The sequence below is a fragment of the Patagioenas fasciata genome, chromosome 8, assembly GCF_037038585.1.
Source record: "Patagioenas fasciata isolate bPatFas1 chromosome 8, bPatFas1.hap1, whole genome shotgun sequence".
Lineage (NCBI taxonomy): Eukaryota > Metazoa > Chordata > Aves > Columbiformes > Columbidae > Patagioenas > Patagioenas fasciata.
Genome location: NC_092527.1, coordinates 24,727,815 through 24,748,963, shown reverse-complemented (window position 1 = coordinate 24,748,963; position 21,149 = coordinate 24,727,815). Strand labels below are relative to the sequence as shown.

At 38.8% G+C, this 21,149-nt stretch overlaps 1 protein-coding gene across 6 annotated transcripts in view; it reads right to left on the bottom strand.

Annotated features, from left to right (window-relative positions):
* Positions 1–21,149, bottom strand: part of ARHGAP22 (Rho GTPase activating protein 22) — a 154,322-nt gene that overhangs the window by 73,883 nt on the left and 59,290 nt on the right. Inside the window, exon 1 of one of the 6 annotated variants that reach the window (XM_071811957.1) lies at positions 10,989–11,119. The exons of the other annotated variants lie outside the window; for them this stretch is intronic. The gene's annotated coding sequence lies outside the window, so the exon portion shown is untranslated. Of the gene's footprint in view, positions 1–10,988; positions 11,120–21,149 lie in introns of those variants that run through there. 6 annotated transcript variants of the gene reach the window in all.

The following is a 21,149-nucleotide window of genomic DNA, read 5'->3' as shown; positions in this document are numbered from 1 at the left end:
TACCTCAAACTTTGCCTCTCAATTCAGTTTATCAACTCAATGCCTGAGATGCACTGAGGTATGGCTGAAAACAATAACACTGAAATAAGTGACACAGCTGCCACAGCTAAAATTTTGGTCATATCAGAGCTTCACTGTGTCGTACTACAAAATACAGAGCTGTGGTGGAAATAGAGCCACAGTAGTGACTAGAGATGTTCACTAAATCTGGGCTGCAAAGTGCTAGGTGCTGTCTAAACAGGCAGCTGGCAGTCTCCGCTGTCTACATGATATAAAACAACTGGTTGAAATAAACAACAACTAAAAATAGTCTAAGGAGGGAGTGGTAGCTAATGAGGATGTGCATGGCTTTTTTAGACTACAACAAGAGATGGTTCATGCCCTGCAGAGTTTATCATCATGACAGACTAGAGAACAGGCAGGCCGGGAATCACAGGCAAAGGGACCAGTGTGTTCCCAGCCACACAACAAGTATCAATAGATCGAGGAGTAGGAACTCTTATTGCTCTCTTCTGTGTCATGCACCATCCGCTAACCACAAAGTGAACCTGCCACACACAAATATACACATTCTCAGCAGAACTACTATGTGCTGCTTTATATTCCACCCACCTCTGATGAGATGAGCAGCATGTGTAATTAACTTTTGCAGATGCCTTTTATGGACTCTGCAAGTTAATGATGAAACTAGGGGACTGGAAATTATCTCTGTTAAACTTACTATCAAAGTAAAAAGATAAAAGGAATGCTATGAGACAAAATAACTGATTGAGATGTCAATTATAACAGCACAACTACAGCAAGAAGAAAGCAAAACAAGAGGCAGCTTTAGGCTAGATATTTCTTGATTTGGAAGTGCTGATTCTTGTAGTGTTAATATTCAAATCACTCTTGTTGTGGATTTTATAAAGTAAAAAAATAGATAACATTATTACTGAAGAACAGGTGAAAAGCTAAAGATGGGTTAAAACCTGAACTGATAGGAGAATGAGCTTACAATGCAAAATCCCATCATGAAACACTTAGAGCTTGTCAATACTCACTTTTACACAGATTCAACTAAATTGACATAAAACCCAATGCGGTTAAATAGATGTAGCCCTCCAGCATAACTAAAGTCAGAGTACATTAAAAATATAACAGCATTACTTGGTTGGATAGTGAATTAACTAAAAATCAATATCCATTTAGTTAAATGGGTTTAGTAAGAGTGTAAACCAGCCACAAGCAATGATGGATTCTAACAACTGATGTTATTTCTTCCCTAGGCTCCAAGCCTCGTCTCCAGCACTATGACTGACTTGCTGAATAAATTTGTCTCTAAGCTTGATACATAAAAATCTTACTGAAGTACATTTCAAGTTGAGATATAATCACAATTGATGCAAGAAACACTAGACAACACTGTTAGGCCAAGCTTAGCTAGACTTGGATGCTTTCTAGAATCTGTTCTTTTCAGTAAGTATGGGCATAATGATAGGAGGAGTTCAGCTACAAAAATCTCCCTGTCTCATTGTGGGAACTAAGATGAAGACATGAGCAGAATGGTCACAGTGCAGTTTCCTCTCTCTGGTGTTTCGCATGCTCTCCCTCTTGTGGCAAAAGAGACTCACTTTTTCCTTTTAAAAAAAAAGCAAAACTTTCAATACATTAAATAAACAACTTCCTGCATGAGAGGACACAAATTGCTGAGTCAGCACAGAAAGGGAGAAAACAAACAAACAAGTTACTATAGAACAGACCAGGGGCCGTCTGCTGCTACTTCTTTTCATTTGCAACAGTAACACTTGCATCAGCTGAAGTGTTGATACCAGAAATCTGAGATCATACCACATCACCTCCCTTCTTTATAGCTATGGTTTTAAACCAACTTCCTTTGTTACTCATGTTTGCCCCATCATGACTGTATTGTAAAAAGTACTATCATGTAAAGCTCACCCCTTTAAGCTTTTATCTCTTTAGTAGGAGTGAGATTTACCTATACGGAAATAAGGAGCAGCAGCTGAGTAAAGATGTTAGGATGGTGGGAAGCAGAGGGATCAAAGGCCATTCTCTGCACGCAGCTACAGAGAACAGACCAGAGTACAACCATCAGTCCTGCTCACTCTTGTTGCAATTGAAAATGAGGATCCATGAACTGAATCCAGCCTCAGCCTCCATGAAGTCTCAGAGAATGGAATTTTAAGAAACATGGCATGTCAACAACTGTAATAATGGTCTTTCATGACACATATTTCAAAAGAAAATTTAGTATGCCCTCTCAAAGGTTATATTACACCTGCCTTGTTTCCAACACTGGTTCGTATTATCTATATATATCTAATATCAGGTACCCTCAATTAGACACATTAACTATTCAAGATAATCCAACACATCCTTGAGAACTGGGACTCAGAAATAAGGGCAGCACTGCACATATCTTCAAATGACTGCAGCTTTAAACGATAGATGGTTGAGGCAGGCCAAAAGACTGACAATAAAATTTATCCCCTAGATCCCAGATACAGTCTAGTCTTAGTGTATATCACATTTTTATGCTCAAGAACAAACTAATAACGTGTTCTTTCTAATTTAATTTTTTTCTACTGTCCACAGGCTGCATGCTACATGTGAACTATTTCTTTTAAAAAGCTGTAACACTCCATTTCCTTAAAATGTTTTTCAAATGAGTATCAAGGTCAAAGCAAGCAATCCAATGTAAATAACCCAATGAGGACCATTAGCTGGGTACAGAATTTTCATTTAACCATGAAGGTTCACTGAAAGAATTAAATAAAGCAGACAAAAATAGAATACCACAGGCATAACTACTCCATGCTTTTCTTCCCTTGTTTAATATTTCAGCACTATATAGTCACATTTTTCATCTAGAGGTGTTCTCATAATACTAGAATGCCATTACAGTAGTAGACCTCATATTCTCACACAGTGTGTAGGAAATATTCAGTACAACCAAACAGCATGAGAATCATGTGCAAATCAAACACTTTGATGCTACTCTACTTTAAGGTGAGAAATTGTGAGCTCAGGCAGTCATGTGAGATATCTAGGAAGATCTAGGTCCCACAGAAAGGCAAGAACTGTCCTTAAGGATGCAGAAAACAAGCCCAGCACAATGCTAGGAAGAGCTGTACTGCTGCAATCACTGACTCCCAATGTTTGCATGTGTCCTGTCTAATATGTGTATAAACTAAGAGGTGACCAGTTTGTTTGAAATAATAGTTGGAGCCTAGGAAGATTTTAGACCAGTGCAGGAGGGAACCAGGGCAGATCCCTTCTTTCATTGTCAATAAAGACTTCCTAAAAGTTGTCAGTCTGGATTTACTAGATCTAGCCTTTAGCATAATTTTTATATTCTCTGATTAGCTTAACCATTTTGATCAAGAGCTTGTAGTCTGTTTTGGATAATGAGGTGAAGAATTCAGTGCTATATGCGACATACTTATCCCTTCCCATGTGTCTTTTCTTCAAGACTTCTTTTTAGCTTAACTTGAGCTAAAATCCTTAACTTCTAAGCAGAGTTTATAAAGTATTCTAGAGCCTGCAGAAGTATTCGTCCATTTTTCTCCAGCATTTTAAAATGTTGTTTTATTTACATAGTCATCTCTTACTTTATAACTGCATGTTTCCTTGGCATCTATTAAGCATAATAGGGCTGAGGCAATGACTAGGGCTCTTAAGTAATGCTACATTAACTTTCTCATAAAGTCCTTTTGATGAAGGCTCACCGGATTTAAAGCAAACCTGGAAAGTCACCCTTTTCAAATGGTGCACGCTCTGCTGGTCCTATCTACTTTCAAACCCACAAACAACTGCACGGCAGGAGGAGGATGCATATCCATTAACAAGTATTCCTAAGAAAGTCTGCCCCTTAGAATGGCTACAGAGCTTCAACTTGTAGTTCAACAACTAAGACTTTAAATAAATTCTATTCAACACATCTTATCATAACACTATAATAGGATCCAATTGTTTTAACTTTTTCAAGACAATAACAAGCTAAGAACTGGGGTTTCAACACCAAAATTTCATTTCCTTACCAGGGATGCTAAAGGAAAAAAAACCAAACAAACGACACTGCCAGAATTCAGTAGTCTCATCCCTCTGATCATGAAGCACTACCAGTTCTGTCCAATTAATGATGACAACAGCTATTTGCATATACACAATTCAGTCAGTAAATAAAATGTCAATAAAATGACATCACTCACATGGCACCTTAAATTACCCAGATGCAATGACTGATTAAGAAGTTAGAGAAACTATAAAGTGAGAGCAGTCCATGCATTTTAGGCGGCCAGAGTTTTTTAGGAACCAAGAATTTGCTGGATTTTTTTTTCAACCCCCTCCACAAATCCAGCTGTGAAGTCAAAGTGGATCAGCAGCTGACAGCTGAAGGGAACACACCTCTTCCTTAATGAAAGATCAGAAAATATATCTAAATTAACACACTGTGAGCAGGCTGACACACAACACCAAGTACCACCTCACAGTACCAGTTTTATTTTGCTCTGAAAGTCCTTTACAACACTGTCAGTGTTGTCAAGGGCTGAGCATGCTTTGTGGGCAAAACAATTTGTGCTGCCCCTTCAACTAGGGGAGCACTTTCACGACAGAATTTACAGACTGTCCTTAAACAGTGCCTTATTGAAATAAGCAGCAATTCTAGAGGAGCATCATGGTTATTGACCTTTGCTTTCCTGGAGAAAAAGCATTAAAAGGATAAAACAACCAAACAAAAAACAACAACAACAAACCACAAATGAACAAAAAAAACAAACAAAAAACCCAACACCCAACAATAACAAAAAAAAACCCCAAAACAACCCACCACACCAAAAAACCCAAAACAAACAAAAAAAACCCCAACAACAATGAAAACCCAAACCAAAACAACAAAAAATCCAAACACCAAACAACCAACCCACCAGGTTATCCCTTGTCAAAGAATCCAAATAGGCTCCCTACTTGTTAGTGACTTTCAAACAAAGAAGAATCATACAGATTAGCACTAAGGATAGTGAGCCCATTCGAAAGCAGTGTCTGCTTTTTAGGAAAGCCTCTTGCATGTTTAGATGAGTCTGGAAAGATCGATATATTTGCTTTCATCTGCATTGAGGTAGTGTCTCTGCACCTTCATAAAACCGTTCAGTTACTAGAAAACCAAAGTTAAGGTCTTTGCCTCAAAGAAACAGGCAAGAACAGAGGCAGCTCTTGCAATACACAACGACTAAGTGAAAACACCAAAGTTATGATCAGAACATCTACTCAGAGAATCTTCAAGAGTTACCAACCCTTATCTAGAAGTCACAGTTTCTAAAGGAGATACACTAACAGACCATTGCATATTCTTCAGCTAACACATTTTGCTTTCCATTTCCACCAGATAGAGGTACATCCACAAGTTATCATAGTAATAGACAGAGCTAATAGGTAAGAGCAGAACAAAAAGTTCACCTGAAAAGTTAATGGTTTTTGTGATGACTAAAACAGAATAGCACTGAGGAGGGGTTATATTCATTCATCTCACTTTCCTCTTATTTTTAAGAGAGCTCATAATGTAAAGATAAGAAAACTGAGATGCTAAAAGTTTTGACAAAAGAGCTTGAATTATGCATACAGAATAAAGAAGTAGAAAGTTGCATTCAAATGTGCACTTGAGAAAGAGTGCAAAGGGGAGAACAAGCAAGCTTTTTCCTTTGTTTGGACAAACCAAAGGATAAAAATAGAGATGCTCTCTAATATTAAGCAGGCATATCCACCCATAGAAACAGAATGGCTGCTTTCAAGTTGCCACCCATATATTGCAGTAGATAGAGAAATGCTGGTAGTAGTCTGTAGTAGTAGTAGTGAGAGGAAAACCCATTTACATGGCTTATTTAGGGTATGAACTCATTCCAAGCCATTTTTTACACGCCGCACAAAATAAACCAAAGTATTTGCCTTGCAAAGACAAACCTGACACTGCTGATGTTGTGGTGTTAATGTCCAATGCTCAGTTTAGACTAAATAGCTACAAGTCTCTCAGGGGAGTTTCATAAGTATGGCTATATTTGAGGGTTGCAATGGGTAAAATTATGATATGAAATTGCATCCCCTTCCTGTAATGTATTGTAAGCTGGACCTCAAATACTGTGTGTATCAGGCTTTCCAGTTCGTTTGCATAGATTCAAATTCCATTCCAGTTCAAACCTGTACAAACAACCTTTTCTAGATCCGCAAACAGAAGTTGCATTCCCTTCTTTTTCCGAAGATATTCTCCTTTGCATTTTCTGAGGCTCGTCTTCTTCTAGTGATTCAGAAAGTATTGAAATGCACACAAAGCAAAAACATATTTTAATACATTATTTAGCTATTTCTGAAAGTTCTCATGTCTGCTGAATTCTGTACAGCAATCAGGACTATCTCTGCACACACCTCAAAAATAATCAGGTCCTCTCATGCGGTAGTAATTATGAAACTCCCCGAGGAGTAGACCTTGATGGATGCTTCAGTCGAAAGCTATTATCTAGCTCCTATTGATTGCAACTAGCAATTAGGTTTTAGAACAGAACGACAGGTCTGCCAGAACAGAAAACTACTGGGACTATTACTCTTAGAGATCTGACTGGACACAACATCCTGACACCAGATGAGGACGTCAGAACTGACTGACTCCCCCTCAGGAGAAACCTATACAATAAAATCATCCCTCCCCTTGCCCCCAACACCAAATCACACATTAAGGGAGATTCTCCTTTCTATGATTATTTTTAATCTAGATTACCAGGCCTCATATCCCTGGCTTTGTTGATGCCCATGACATTTATTCACGTGAAGAATATTCACTATAGGATCAGTATTGCACACTAGCCGCACCAGAATCAAAAGGGTGTATATTTTAGGAACTCACCACTAAAATATCAAACCTTTCTCTGCAGAACACACACTGGCCGCTGAGATTGGCATGCCCCCCCAACCCATCATCAAACTACACTGTCTCACTGGGAACCAAGCAGTAATAACTGGCAACTGCTGCCTTAATGATGGCTTTAATGGAGGATAGATCTCATCCATTGTGCCACTAAATGACAGAGGTTTGGACAGTAAACTCTACCTCCTGGGGTGATGAATATGGCATCCCAATGTTCTGTGGCTTATCTAAACAACTAACAGCAGCAGAGGTTTTGTCAAGAAGCCACATGCACAGATCGTTTCATGCCCTGCACACTGTTTCTGCTCAGTTCCAAACTGGGACTGATGCAACTACAATGAAAGAAGCTAAAAGGAAAGCGGTGGAGTAAAAACCACTGTCTCTGGATCTGTACTTCAGCTATAATTAAATGCCTTATTGACCTCACTTAGTGGCACTAGCTTCAGAGACAGCCACCTACCCCCTTCTCAGAGCCATGTTACACCTTAATCCACAAATGATTTTTATGCACAGTATAAAGGAAATTCAAATCCAGACAAAGGTAAATTATTTCAGCAGGTTTTCACTTCAATGCAAAACTTTCCCAGTGTTTCAAGACAAAAGGACACGAAGACCCCTAGAACATTGCTCCTATTTAAGGAGAATTGTCTCAGTACATTTAATTTAATCAAAACTTACCCACACATTCACCCTGTGAATGAACAGTTTGTGCACCATTCGATTCTTGAAGACAGTACGGAGACTTGTTTAGATTAGTCTACATAAGTCTTAATTGATTCCTGTCTCCTCTGGGTTCTCCGAATTCCTTCCACAAGTGAACAGACAGAAACAAACCTGCACTGTCACCCAGCAAAGCATGATGTTAAGACGTCTATCAGCATTGCATTTAAGCACATACTCTTCTGAACAGACTACTGAATGTTGACCTATGGTGGGAGACAGGAATCCCAAGTTTTCTCCCACAGTCTGCCAAGGGCACATCACACAACTTTGAGTGCGTCACTTACACCTTGCTTTTCAGAGCTGCCGTATCCTTTTTTTCCCACTGACTTCAGTGGGTGTTCTGAATGGCATTTCTGAAGGTCAGTCCCTTAATCGCTCAGTGTCTCAGCAACCTCATCTGTCAAATAGGAAAAGATTAGACCTGTAGTCCAGCTGAATTATTCCTGAATACTATAGCAATGTGCAGAATCATTTAATTTCTACCTTCCTGTTGCTCTGAATCAATGGAACACTCAAAAACTGCAGATTTACAGCTGCTGCAAGAGGATTCTGCAAGCAATGCAGCTCTGGAAATCCAAGTTACTGTTCTAGCTGCCTGTACCAGGATATTCACTAGCAGTTGTAGGGTCATCACCCCAGTTACTATTTGTAACTAAGTAAGTCCTGTTGGGACCTGAATCTGAACTATACCAGGGAATAACATTTGGGTGGTGCTCAGAGTTAGTGATGCTGCTCCATTCTTAGACCTTCTCATTCTCAAATCATGCAATACCTTGTATTTAGCTGGACTAACAGATAAATGTCTCAAAACCAGAGTTTTTTTTGAACATTAGTTGACCTGAGATACAACACTCTGTGGCTTAAATCCCAGTTGACCAAAATATATTCTTGGTATCTGCTTCAGTTTTCTTTTCTGTAAAATATAGACAATACAGTTAGAGAAATTGAGCAAGGCAGTGGTCAGGCTGCATCTAGGCAACAACAGGTTAACACTGTTCAGGAGAGCAGCCTCCAAGAGTAGCAGATAGCAAGCAGCACTTTTACCGTGACTGCAACAGAGCTGGCTTCTGTAAAGAAAAGTGTTCTTTCAAAAGAAAAAAAAGTCAAGTTCCCTGAGAAGCTAGGAAGGGTCAATGGAAGAATTGGCAGTTCAGAGAACAGGAGCAGTGTTGCCTTTATGCCACACATAAGGGCAACAGATCTTTTGAGGCAGCAAACTAAAAGGAAAAATAAAAAAAGATACTAAAGAAATCTTCATGACTCAGTGGTATTATACATTCCTAGTGCTATCAAGACAACCCAGAATGATCTCTTCATTGTAACAACAGACATTTGGCAAAAGTATTTAAACATATTTTCCAGAGCTTAAGTTATCTCTAGCTGTTAAAGACATGATAAAACCTAGTGTAGGGGTAGATGAGCTCCCACCTGCTGCTGCAGAGCCCAGTCACTTCAGAGACATCTGGCGGTAGCCATTGTCAGAGACAGAATACCAGACCTTGGGTCAGATCCAGTCTAGCAACTGCTGCATTCTCAGAAAAAGAAAACAGACTTAGATAATTTGATAATTAATGGCTCAGGGAAACGGAACTGTCAGTGAAAACAGGCCTTGATCATGCTTTGTTTTAGTCATTATCAGAAAACTGCTACTGCTGCAGAGATTTCTTCAAGTATTCTATTCTTCCTGTTTTAGATTATTCAGAAAGGAGTGTCAAGAGCAAGAGATGAGAGGTGCATAAATCAGCTTAAGAGTCATTAAAGTACGCTTTACTTTTGTTCAGCAGAAACCACAAGATTCCAAAGGTTTACTCGTATTCCTCAATTCAAATGTTCATTGCTTAATTCCGCACCACCAACTGCTCACCTACAGCTTTAGGAAACAGAGGACAATTTTTAAGCCTTCCCTGGACTAGCCAAGTCTGCCAGTAACACTGGCTGGGGTCTTTGACAGGCTGAGCAACTCAATATGGATAAATTATTGGGATGCTGTGAGAGGAATGACCTGATTAATTAAGGTAACCAGGAACTCATATGGGTGGCTCAGTACTGTGTAGTCAAGAGGATATAGTGTTGTGGGACGCTGGAGTGGGTGACACCAAACAACTCAAGGTATTTTCCATTATATCAGAAAACACCCCATCTGCACAGTGCAGAGGGTAAACTTCTCTTGGAGATTTTATGTTGGATCAGGCACAGTCTGCTCCCACAGGCAATACAAGGCATATAGCATCAGCATAAAACCCTACTATGTGCTCTACCTAATCTGATATAAACACTGATTAATCAGCCCTATGAGTCAAGATCACATATATACTGCCAGGTGATCTACCAACACACATCTGGTGTTAATAAGCATGGAACAAGGATGCTTAAAAACAGTAATTCACAAAGCATCTCATCAGCAGTGTGCTCAGGGACCCTTTCAAGCCCCCGAACAGCTGCCTAAGAAGCTTCTCAAGTAGCCTAGTCCCCTTGCTTCAAGAGAAGAATTCAAGTGCCACTTCCCTTCTGTGTTTCTCCTATACTAAAGTCTCTCTACCACGCACATGCAAAGACCGGAATCAAAATGGAAGCAAATTACAACATAAAATGGAAACATATAGTAAGGCTCTAATTCAGTGCCACTGTCAGTAAGCATAAAACTGCCCAAGTCTGTCTCTAGCTCAGACTAGTAAACCCCTGAGTGTAACATTTAAGAGTCCTTTCACATTGCTGCTGTTTTCAAGCGGATTCCCCGCATTTCCTTGGAATTTCATTGTCTTCCCTACAGTGATGGCTGAACTATTTTTTTCCTCCCAAGGGAGAGCTGGATGCCTGTCACTTGAATTTCTTACAGCAGGCTGGACAAAGAACATGAGAATATGCCAGGGGAAACAATGCCGCATATGATTTCTCAGCATTCCTAAGAGCTGCAGACAGAAAGGGATTGATGGAGCCAAAGCCCTCCCTCCCACCGCCCGCAGTCCACCTCTTTGCTTCGGAGGGCTGTCTGACCCAGTGGGCTAATCAACAAGGCACACACAAATTTTCCCACACAGAAAGGCAAAACACTGATTTTTCAAAGCTTTACTTCATGCACTAGACACAAAAGGCCTACATACTTTGGGCAATGGGAAAGAAGCCCCTGATTCCACCTTATTATATGTGCTTCAGTTGTTTAACTTCAAGGAAGATGCCACCCTCCATATGAGAAAGAAACCAGTCTTCACAGAGCACAAGGAGACAGTGGTAAAGTGGAAGGTTCAAACAGGGCTTCCCATCTCTCATCCTAACACCTCCCTGTGTACCCAGAGCAGCTCTAGGTGAAAGAACCTTAGGCAGCAGACTGCAATGGGAAGCAAACTGGACATACCTCTGCTCCCTACTTAGTTCCTACTGGAGCCCTGGAGTACCTTGCTGAGTGCCACTGGAGCAGTCTGGGCTACATGGGACAGCAGCTTCCACAAGACAAAGGCGGCTTCATCCCAAAAGCAAGTGCAGTCGGTGCTGACAGTACCACTGACAGAGATAAGCGTCAGGATTCAAAAAAGGATGACTGTTCTGAAAGTCAGGGGACAAGCATTAGAGAGTCCAATGGTAAGATTTAAATAACCCCACCCTAAAAAAAAAAAAAAATACAGTTAGAAACTGTGAGTGCACAATACCAAGCAAAATAGACCTGAATTTGGCAGTGTGGTATCAGGGTTTTCACCAGTTACACAGGCAGGGTGCTGTTTGTTGGCTGCCAGTTGCATAAACTGGATGCAGAGAATCAGCAAAAGGAATGGGGATTATCACAGACACAGCTTCTTGAACATGTACCGCTCTAGGGTGTGAGATGTAGAACACTTCAGAGCAGAAAACAGCCTTGCTGTTGTCCACTTTCACTGCACTTAAGGAAATTACTTCAGAAGTTTGTTTTTAAAGCACGTGAACATGGTTACTTAAACAACACATCCAATTAATGTAAATAAAACTACCCTCTTAAGTCTTGTATTTTTTGGATCACTCAAAACAACAAGGAAAAACATCTTTAAGTTATTTTATTTCTTAAGTTTCACATCCTTTTTCTATATCTTAGAAGCAGGTTTGTAGCCCCGCATAATTTTTGTTTGATTTCCAATTACCTACATTTATACCATTGTCTCAAACTCATTGGAATACTCTCTAAGGACTTGGTGGAGAGTCAGCTATAACCAACTCATCATATCTCCACATTTTCAAACGTTTAACATCTAAGAATGAAACTTCAATAAATTTTGTATGAGTAAATCCCTGAACCCATGGCTTTTTTTACCCATGTTATCAGTACTTGCTACATTTAAGCATACGTAGATGGTGTCTTCCCAAAAGTGAGTGAATGGAATCATTATGTTGGCATATGGGGAAGAAGAGGCAGGAGCCAGGGAAGGACTAACTTTATAAACCTTTTTCACAAGTCATAATTATCAAATCTTACCAATGCTTAATCAGAAAAGTTAAAGAAAGTTCTCTAAAACAAGGAATAATTTATTGTCATCATCAGATATTCAAAAAAGTTCACAAGAATACTGGTAACAAGGCAAATTTTATTCTTATGCTGCTCCCCAGTGTTTAGACAGACTTTTTTCAAAACCTGTAAATATTTAGTACAAATTTCCTTTTAATAAGGCATAAGCATAGAAAGCGTTAATCTCTAAAGTGAATTTTAAAAGAATTATAAATGGTTGAAGATGGTGAAAAAAGTGGCAAGATTGTATTTATAACCACAACACTTTGCAGCAAATTATGCTAAAATGAGCAGTTACTAGTATGTTGTTATATTTCTTCATATGTTATTTAACTGCCATGCCATAACACATTTACTCATACAACATACAGTCTCATGGACTTATCACAATAATATGGTTCCCATTATGACAGTATCTGAGCATATCACAAACCCTAGTGTTCAATCTCAATTCCAGGCATTATTAGCTGTCTTTCACAGATAAAGAACTAAGGCCTTACAGGACTAAGCAACTGTCTTGGGGTCAGAATGGTGACTGGGATCAGGGTACTAAATTTAGGTCTCCCAAACCAGTGCTCTAACCTTTGGACTCCCTTAGATTCTCTTGACCTTTATATTATAGTCTTTATCCACAGCATCTCAATGGCAAGAACATACGTGAAAAGGCCATGATGATACATGGTCGTCTTAATTTTTTATTCCGATGGCAGCAGTTCAATAAGGAGTCATTGCATATCCCAGCAACCTCATAAAAATAAGATGCTAAGTAAAAAGACTTTACAGCCTATGGAAATAACTTAATGACTTCCCCTACCAACTGCACTTCTGATTTATATTTTGATAAACAAAAGGTGCTGGGAAACAAGGCTATCCCATCATAGGTACTGCTAGGATACCACTGTAGCCACTCAAACTGGAGAAGTGTGTTGCTCATCTAACAACAAACCATTAAACAAGGTTTTGGGGAAAAAAAATGATCCTTCATACAGGTATGTTTTTTTCTCTTATCTTCATGATACCAGTAGCACAACCCAATCCACTTGGTTGGTAATGGCCAACTCACAGTTAGTCCTACTACAAGGACACATGGCCAAGAGAAGCCGTATCTGAAATTACCAGGAAGCAATGGTTGTATCTTATACAGGGTACCGCATGGGCCTCAGTTGCTAGCTCAGTATCATAGGATATTAATGAGCTGGCACATACATTACAATTCCCAGCAGAAGGGTAATGGCCTTTTAATAGATTTGTTAGAACTGAGTTAGTGTAAAAGGAAATGTTCAAATATTTTATCTCCTTTGTTTCTCAACTCCCTGCCAGATTCACTTGCTCTGTTCATTAAACCTGCCAGCATAGCATGACTGAATATCCATCTCTACCCAGAGATGATACCACACTTTGAAAGTTCAGAGAGAACATTTTTGCTGCAAAGGCTGTAGGAGGGCAGAGACCCTCTCCTGCAACCCCAGCTGCTCCCAAAGCAGTACTGAAATTCATCAGCTTTGCTCTTACAGGACCTGGTCCCTCCCAAAAGCTTACTCAAATCACAGTTATTGTCAAAGCCTCTGCCCAGGAGAACACACTGTGAACCCTATCTCTTCACTACCAGCTTTTCAAGACAAGAAATTCCTGTAAAAGCAAGAGGACAGTCCTGTCTGTGGGGTCAAGCCATGGCAAACTCCAGTCCATTTTCTCCTGTGGCATTCACCAACTGTAGAACAGAAAATGCAGCCGTGGGGTCATCCACACAGTACACAGCTAGGGTGATGTTTTATAAGGCACATCCTCTTCTCGATTAAAAACAAGCTTCATGACTTATTCCTTTGAGAAGCACATTAAAACTTAGCTACGTACTTGCCATTGAGGTGCTGTGGATAAAGACTAGAATATGAAAGTCAAGAATATCTAAGGGAGTCCAAAGGTTAGAGTAGACTGAGGCAATTGCTGAAATTAAAGTCACTAGTAAGTTACCTTTTTTATTGTTTTAAAGTAATAAAATGAAGAGCCTATGTACTACTACAAAGTACCCCAAAGATCAGAACAGTTCCTGAGTTTGCTTTCCATGACACTTTAAAAAAGCCAAAATAATTATTAGACTTATAAAACCTCCTATTGTTCTCCCATTCTCGCCTTGTGCTCCCTTTAATAGTTTTATGTTTTAAAACATAGATGTGTAGCAACATGGATTACCATCTTGTTTCAAAATGATGATTCACTGATGTCACAGACCAAAAAATCTGTAGAATCTCACTGCATTTATTTGCATTTCATTCAAACTTCTTGGAGAACACAAACATTAAAGATGGAAAAAAGCACTGACTTAAGTCCTATTCTATTTAATTGCTGGAAAAGCCTTTCTTACAGAAATGATTTGGTGGTAGTGGCTGTGTCCCAGTTTTAAAGCAACATTCTTTCTTATACGGAATGAACTACCATATAACCACTTATAATACACCATGAAACAGCTTTCTAAAAGTCAAAACAAGATGCTCAAAACCTTAGATATTATTCCTTAAAAATGTAGCCTGCATACATTGCTAGATTTACACTTGTTAATACTGCTAACATTATATTTCCTGAGAATAAACAAAAATCAACAAAACAGCTATGTTCATTATTCCAATAAGCATTCAAACAGAGGGTTTGGTTTTGTTTTGTTAAACTAGTTACATCCCTAAACACTGTCGTAACTGACCTGAAAGACCAGCAGCTGCTGACAGCAATGTGATCGCTTACAACAGATACAAGGTAACCAGTGTTAACATTTGAACAAGTATCAAATATTAATTACAGTAAAACCAACCGATAACAACAAGCACAGCTGTTCTCAAAATATGAAACAAGCATTAACCCCTTCAAGTCAGCAAACACGTCCAAGAAGTTTCAACAAGACTGTCGTTGACAGGCTGCAACACCAACACGGCTGTTCTGTACACTCCCCTCTGTGACAGATACCTGCAGGAGTCAGTGACTACAACCCAGGATGTCTTGAGAGAAGCAGCAGGTGAGATATCACCAGCATATCCTCAGCAACATTTTGACTTGCACAGGTAAGGTCTCCCCTGCTTCCAGAGTCACTCATGGCTTACTTGTTTGGGGAAGAAAGATCACCCTCCCCAGAAGGCAGCAGGGGCTCCCAGCAGTGCTGAACTTTGCTCAGCAGAGCCTACAGCTGCTCCATGAGCACATTCAGGTATCCAACCACAAGTTCCATTGCTGTCATTTCAGTCTGAGAATTGTGCCTGGCACACAGATTATGATTTCATTTTTTGTTATTAAATTGTTATTTGGAGGAAAAAAAAAAAAAAAGAAAAAATGGGAAAAAAAAGAAAAAAAAAGAAAAAAAAAAGCCTGCTATGCCAGCTTTTGACCACCATGCTTCTCCAAATAACACCTCTTTGCTCAGTTTTCACATACTGCTGCAGAAGGTTCTTCTCCACATCACACAGCAATTAAAAAAAACATAAACAAACAAACAAAACCACCACCACCACAGCTCAGACACCTCATTTGCTTCATTTATATGAACTGAACAAGGTCTGCATCACCTAAATCAGCAATAGGTGGTTTTGCTTTCAAGAATACCATTACTTATTAACACAACAACATAAATATTCCAGACCAAATTGGATGTACAGGCTGGAGAAGAGAATGGACATAAAATATTTAACCTGCTTTGATCTCTAATTGCTCAGTTATTTATAAGAGAGTGTGCAGGGTGCCATGCACTACTGTAGCAGTAAAGACAGAGGAATTGCTGTGCTTACCACACAACATAACGTAAGCATCTCACCATTGTTTAAAACGTCGTTTTAGGCCTCAAGAGTACAGTCTGGTGGATCTTTCTTCTAATTAAAAAAAAAAAAAAGTAAAAATAATTTTAAAAATCCCACAGCTACACACCAAACCCAAAACACAGATGCTGCATGACAGATATTTTCTCAACTTTTCTGTTTCACTGACTTCTTCAAATCCAGGACAGAATTACAAGTGATGGAACTAAATATTAAATTTCAGCAGTTTTTAAATTAAGTGCTTTGTGTTAAGTGAGATTAAGACAGGATACTTAATCACTGAATCTTCAAACATAAAGGAAATAACTAGGTTTTTTTAAAAATCTTTAGACTAGTTAATGATTTTGAATTTTTCTTTTAAAAAAGTTAACTGTCTCTAATCTGCAGTAAATTGTTTTTACACAGATTAAATAATTAATTCCATATCTCCTATTAAAGCATGTATTTTTGAGTCACTGAAAATTGTACCACACTGTCGTATCAGGCTGACTCAAACTGGCTTTTAAAAGAATACAGGAATGCAATAGTGTACTTTTTTCAGGAAACAAGAATTAATTTTATCATTGTCCCGAGTATTTGGTGGGTAGTATATGCCAAGTCATTTTCCTTCCTTGCATCATAAAATGAAGACAATGGGGAAAAACAAAATAAAGCTTGCCCTGTTTAACTTTTCAGTAAGGTGAACCACAAACCAAATAATGTAACTGTTGCAGAAAGGTAACTCATTCTGAAATTGATTAACAGAACCAGCATGGCAAGCCAGGTTTGGATGCCAAAGGCATGGACAAACATACCACAGAGGATCAGGTAAGAGTGACAGATTTGGAATAAATCTCACAGTTTGTTGGTTTTAGTCTAAAGTGACAGAAGTGAGGATTTCTGATAGTCTCGTGGTATGTTAATGGCTGTCATTGAGAAATACACCTTAACAAGAGATTCATATGGGCTTCAGGAGACAGTTTCTGCTAGTACCTCTGCCTGAAAAAGCTTATTAGAAATCTTATTTGTGCTGTGGAATCTTTCATTAGAAGTTCAAGACCCTGCTCTCTGAGATGGTCTACAGGCATGTGATTTGGTCTGAACATTGGAGATGGACAAGATGACCTCTTGAAACAATTCTTATGGCTCCATATTTCATACCAACAAACATCAACCACTACCTTTCACTTGGGTTCTGGCCTCTGCTGTTGCTTGTTGGCACTGCAAAAATATGTACAAGGTATAAATGAGTGTAATACCAATACAAGCTGCTGCTACCAACACAGACAGTATGCTAGGATTTTATTTCAAAAGTTTCAGCCAGCAAGGCCAGTAAAACACGTTCAGACCTAGCACGCTGCCTACCTCTCTCTATATAACAACCCAACATTCCAAATTCCGAACAAAAACCCTGAGAATGATTTTCAAACATATAGGATAGGTGACAACTACTTGTATATAATCAGGTGCTCCTGAACTTTTGTGGATGCTTAGGTAATGGCCAGAGTTAGCAAAAAGTCAGTATTCTATTAAACTTTAATTCCTGCCATAGCTATGACATGCTGTAAACAAAACCTCTCAAAACTGTATAGCTCAGACTATCAAACAGAAGTCAAATAACCTAAAAGACTGCTTCTATACATAGAAACTAATCAGTGGATCTGGTTAGTTGGAGTAGGATTTGAAGAACAGTAATGGTTCATACCATTACTTCATGCTCTGAATTGTATCTCCAGGCCAAAACTTCATGGAATAGGCTGAGCAAACTAATAGTAGATAAGGCAGCATCAGTCACAGAACCTCTAAGCTCAGCATACTAATCTGCATTAAATACCAATCAGTATCTAAACAGCATGTGGGCAGTTTCTGTTTCTACAATAACCATTAACAGGATGGCCTGTAGAAAAAAGGTACTTTTCTAACAGTCATAAACTTGCATGTACCAAGTCTTCAGCTGGCTTCCTGAACAAACTACCTTATTTATCTGTGCCTCAGTTTGCCTACTGTATTTTTTTTAAATACAGAAGAATTTAACTCTCTTACAAAGCCACTCATGGAGACCTCTGTAAGAGATATTCTAGATAAAAGCTAGAGTAGGTCAGAAAGTATTCTCTAGGTACAGTCCTCTATAATAACTTTTTGTGGCTTTTTTTTAAAGTCTGCATTTTCATAAAATTAACCCCTTGGAAAAGAAAAGAATTAGCAATGTTGGCTTCAAGAAGCCTTTCCTGCTGCATATTTAATTAAAAAAATAGCTGGTTTGCACACTTCATCAAGTCCCCAAAACAATTAGTGCAAGTTGTGCCTGTGCTAGGTTGACAGGCTTTTAGGTATAGATGGACACTGTATCTAGGAGAAAAAAAAAAAAAACAACAGATAATATAAAACAAGTTGGAGAATAGAGACCATATCCCATTTCATGCAGCTTAGGAAGCTTTCCTGTTAGAGGCAATGTGGTAACAGAGCAGCAGCAATGTCACTGCAGGGGTCCATACCGCCTTTAAGAGCTTTCTCACTATGAGAGCCTGAAATCAGATCAACAAGTAACAAGACTCTGTTGACAGTAAATAGAAGCCAGAGGTTGTATATGCAGCAGATGTTATCAAATCTTCAGTTACACGCAGATCAAACACAGCAGGCACTTCAACCTACAAAAGGCAGTTCGTTGAAGGGGCATGGAGGCTGTCCACAAAGGGAAGAACTGCTTAAGTTTCTCAGCTGAGGTGGTTGTTATACATTAAAAGCTTCTGTACAGCTACCTTCTACATACAAGCAGTGATCCACTGCTTCAACTGAATCTCAGCAGCCCCATTTCTGGTTTTGGCCCCACATTTCTTGTCTTAGAAGGTTGTAGCTCATTCCAGTTAAAATACCATGTGCTCATTTTTGGAAGACGAGGTCCAATATTGTATAAAGTGACATTTACTTCTTTAGGTAACAATGACAACAAAAAGTACTCAGTCCTTATAGGTGCAAAGTATTAATTTTATGGGAAGAAATAAACTTTTTTTTTAATAGACACTTATGTTTCAAAGTTAGAGCAATCAAAAGTTGCAGAAATATTATACAACTTTTGATTTAAAAGTCTTTTTAAGGAACTGTTTCAACAAAAGAATTGCAACTAGTTCTGCTTAGCAATCAGCCAATATCTTCCATGATCAGTCAAAAAATAAGACTGTGAATCAGATGAAAGACCAATGATATGATAAAACTTTTGACGCACTACCAGCTATCTTTTCGCTGTTTGGAGCATAAGTAGTAAGGATCATAAAGGTTAACAGTACTTTTTAGTTGATTAGCTGCATTATTAAAAGTTAGTGTTTGCTTCCACTGAGAGAAGCAGACATTGAAAAAATTTCTAGATGAGTAATAATTGACCAGATAATTTCAGGATAATATTCCTTCTTAAAACGAATCTCTCAGCTTTTCAAGTTTCTAGTTACTTTTTGAATTTCAGCAAAAATAACCAAAGAAAAGTCTTCCCCTCACCCCAATACATACCCTCCAAATGTTATCCTTATTAGCTATTGATAGATAGAAAAAGGAGGAGGAAGCACATTTGGGTCAGTCACACCAGGGAACACCAGGTGGAGACCCAAGCAGGTCACATTCTCTGCTCTACTCACAGAGATCCCAATTCACTTTTTCTCACATTCTGGAATAGACTGTGAATTCCTCCTTTACCTCCTTTTTTACATCTTGGGTGTTCAAAAAGGATGCAGAATTCTCATAAGATTCCCAAGTCCTTTTTGCTGCTATGGTTATTGACTCACTGAAGTGAGGACTGGATTCACATACTAACTTTGTACATTCCCCCCAACACAGGCTCTTCTCACAGTTCTTATGCCCCATTCCACACAGTAAAGAACTGTTTCTCATAAGAAGGAAAGTGTGCAAAATAATAATTGCACAAGTTTATACACATACTTTTTCATCTGGGGACTTCATAACTCTAAAATACGGTAATTGTGCTACTGTGTGCTTCACGTGACTGCACAGCCAATAAAACTGTCCATGGGAGACCCAAGTGTATAAGAACATGGTCAAAACCGTCTCAATATTCCTACTGAGAACCCATGCTGGTCTTCTGTTAGAACCTATCTTTATAGTTACTATGGAGGCTGAAAAATAATCCAGAAGAATAAGTAGCTAGAAGTAGTAATTTAATCTTTTTTTTAAGCAAGAAAATCAGTTGCTTCACTTTGAGGTGGTATCATGAACACTAAGAACACCTTTCTAAAGTGTTTCAATATCACAGACTAGAAGATAAATTTTATACACATTACAAATTATAGACTTCTGAAGTAGACTTCTCCTAAAGTCTTAGCATTTTTGTTCTTACGGTGGAAGGTACTCAAGTCATCCAACAGATGCAACTGACTTTTTCAGGACTTCCCTTTCTATTTCTTTTACACAAAGCACAACCATCATCAAAAAACATAGCTAGCTTTTGTATCTCAGATAAGCCCCATTTTCCCAGTGTTCACTGTCTAACAAACCCTACACAATTTTTAAGCACAAAATCAGAACAGAAAGCATGTCTTAGCAGTTGGCATCAGACAAGATTGAAAGGACAGATATTGTCTGGTTGAAAACCTGAGTTCTTCATCTTTCATGTTTGTCCTAACTTGAAATCTACCAGTATTTAAGTTGCTTTTTACCAGAGTGAACACAATATGAGTCTTCCTAGGACTGCTAAATTGAGCAGCTCAATTGATGATCAGGGTAAAGAAAGTAAAGGTAGTATTCACTTACAATCGTGATCACATTAAATCACTGGAAAGTAACCAGAAATGTTTGCAACTCTTATAGTGCAACATTTTTTAGGATCATCTGATTTGAAACAGCTGCTTGTGTAAGAAAATCCAAGAAAAGAAATGCAATCGCACTGAAACAAGTAAGCTCAGGAAACAGGAAAGCGTCATCAATGATAGGACATGGAAAACACTTTCCCACCAGCTTCAGGTTCCAGTCTGGTTCAGGCTCTTAGGAGCTGATAATACTAGTGAGTGAGGTGGAAGGACTTTATTTCTAGTTCCATTCCAATTCCTACCAGCAATTGTGTCCTCCTCCTACCTTCTGATTTCAACACGCAGTAAGTCACTGACTCTACAAGAGAGGGTAAAGGGACAATTCAGTATTCCTGCCTAGGATTCTGATACTTTCTAGCCAGTAGGACAATTCCACTATAGGGACAGAAGTAGGTGGGGATGACAACACTCCAACACCATTCTAGCCTTGAACAAAAGCAAATATTCCTAAACTCCCACCT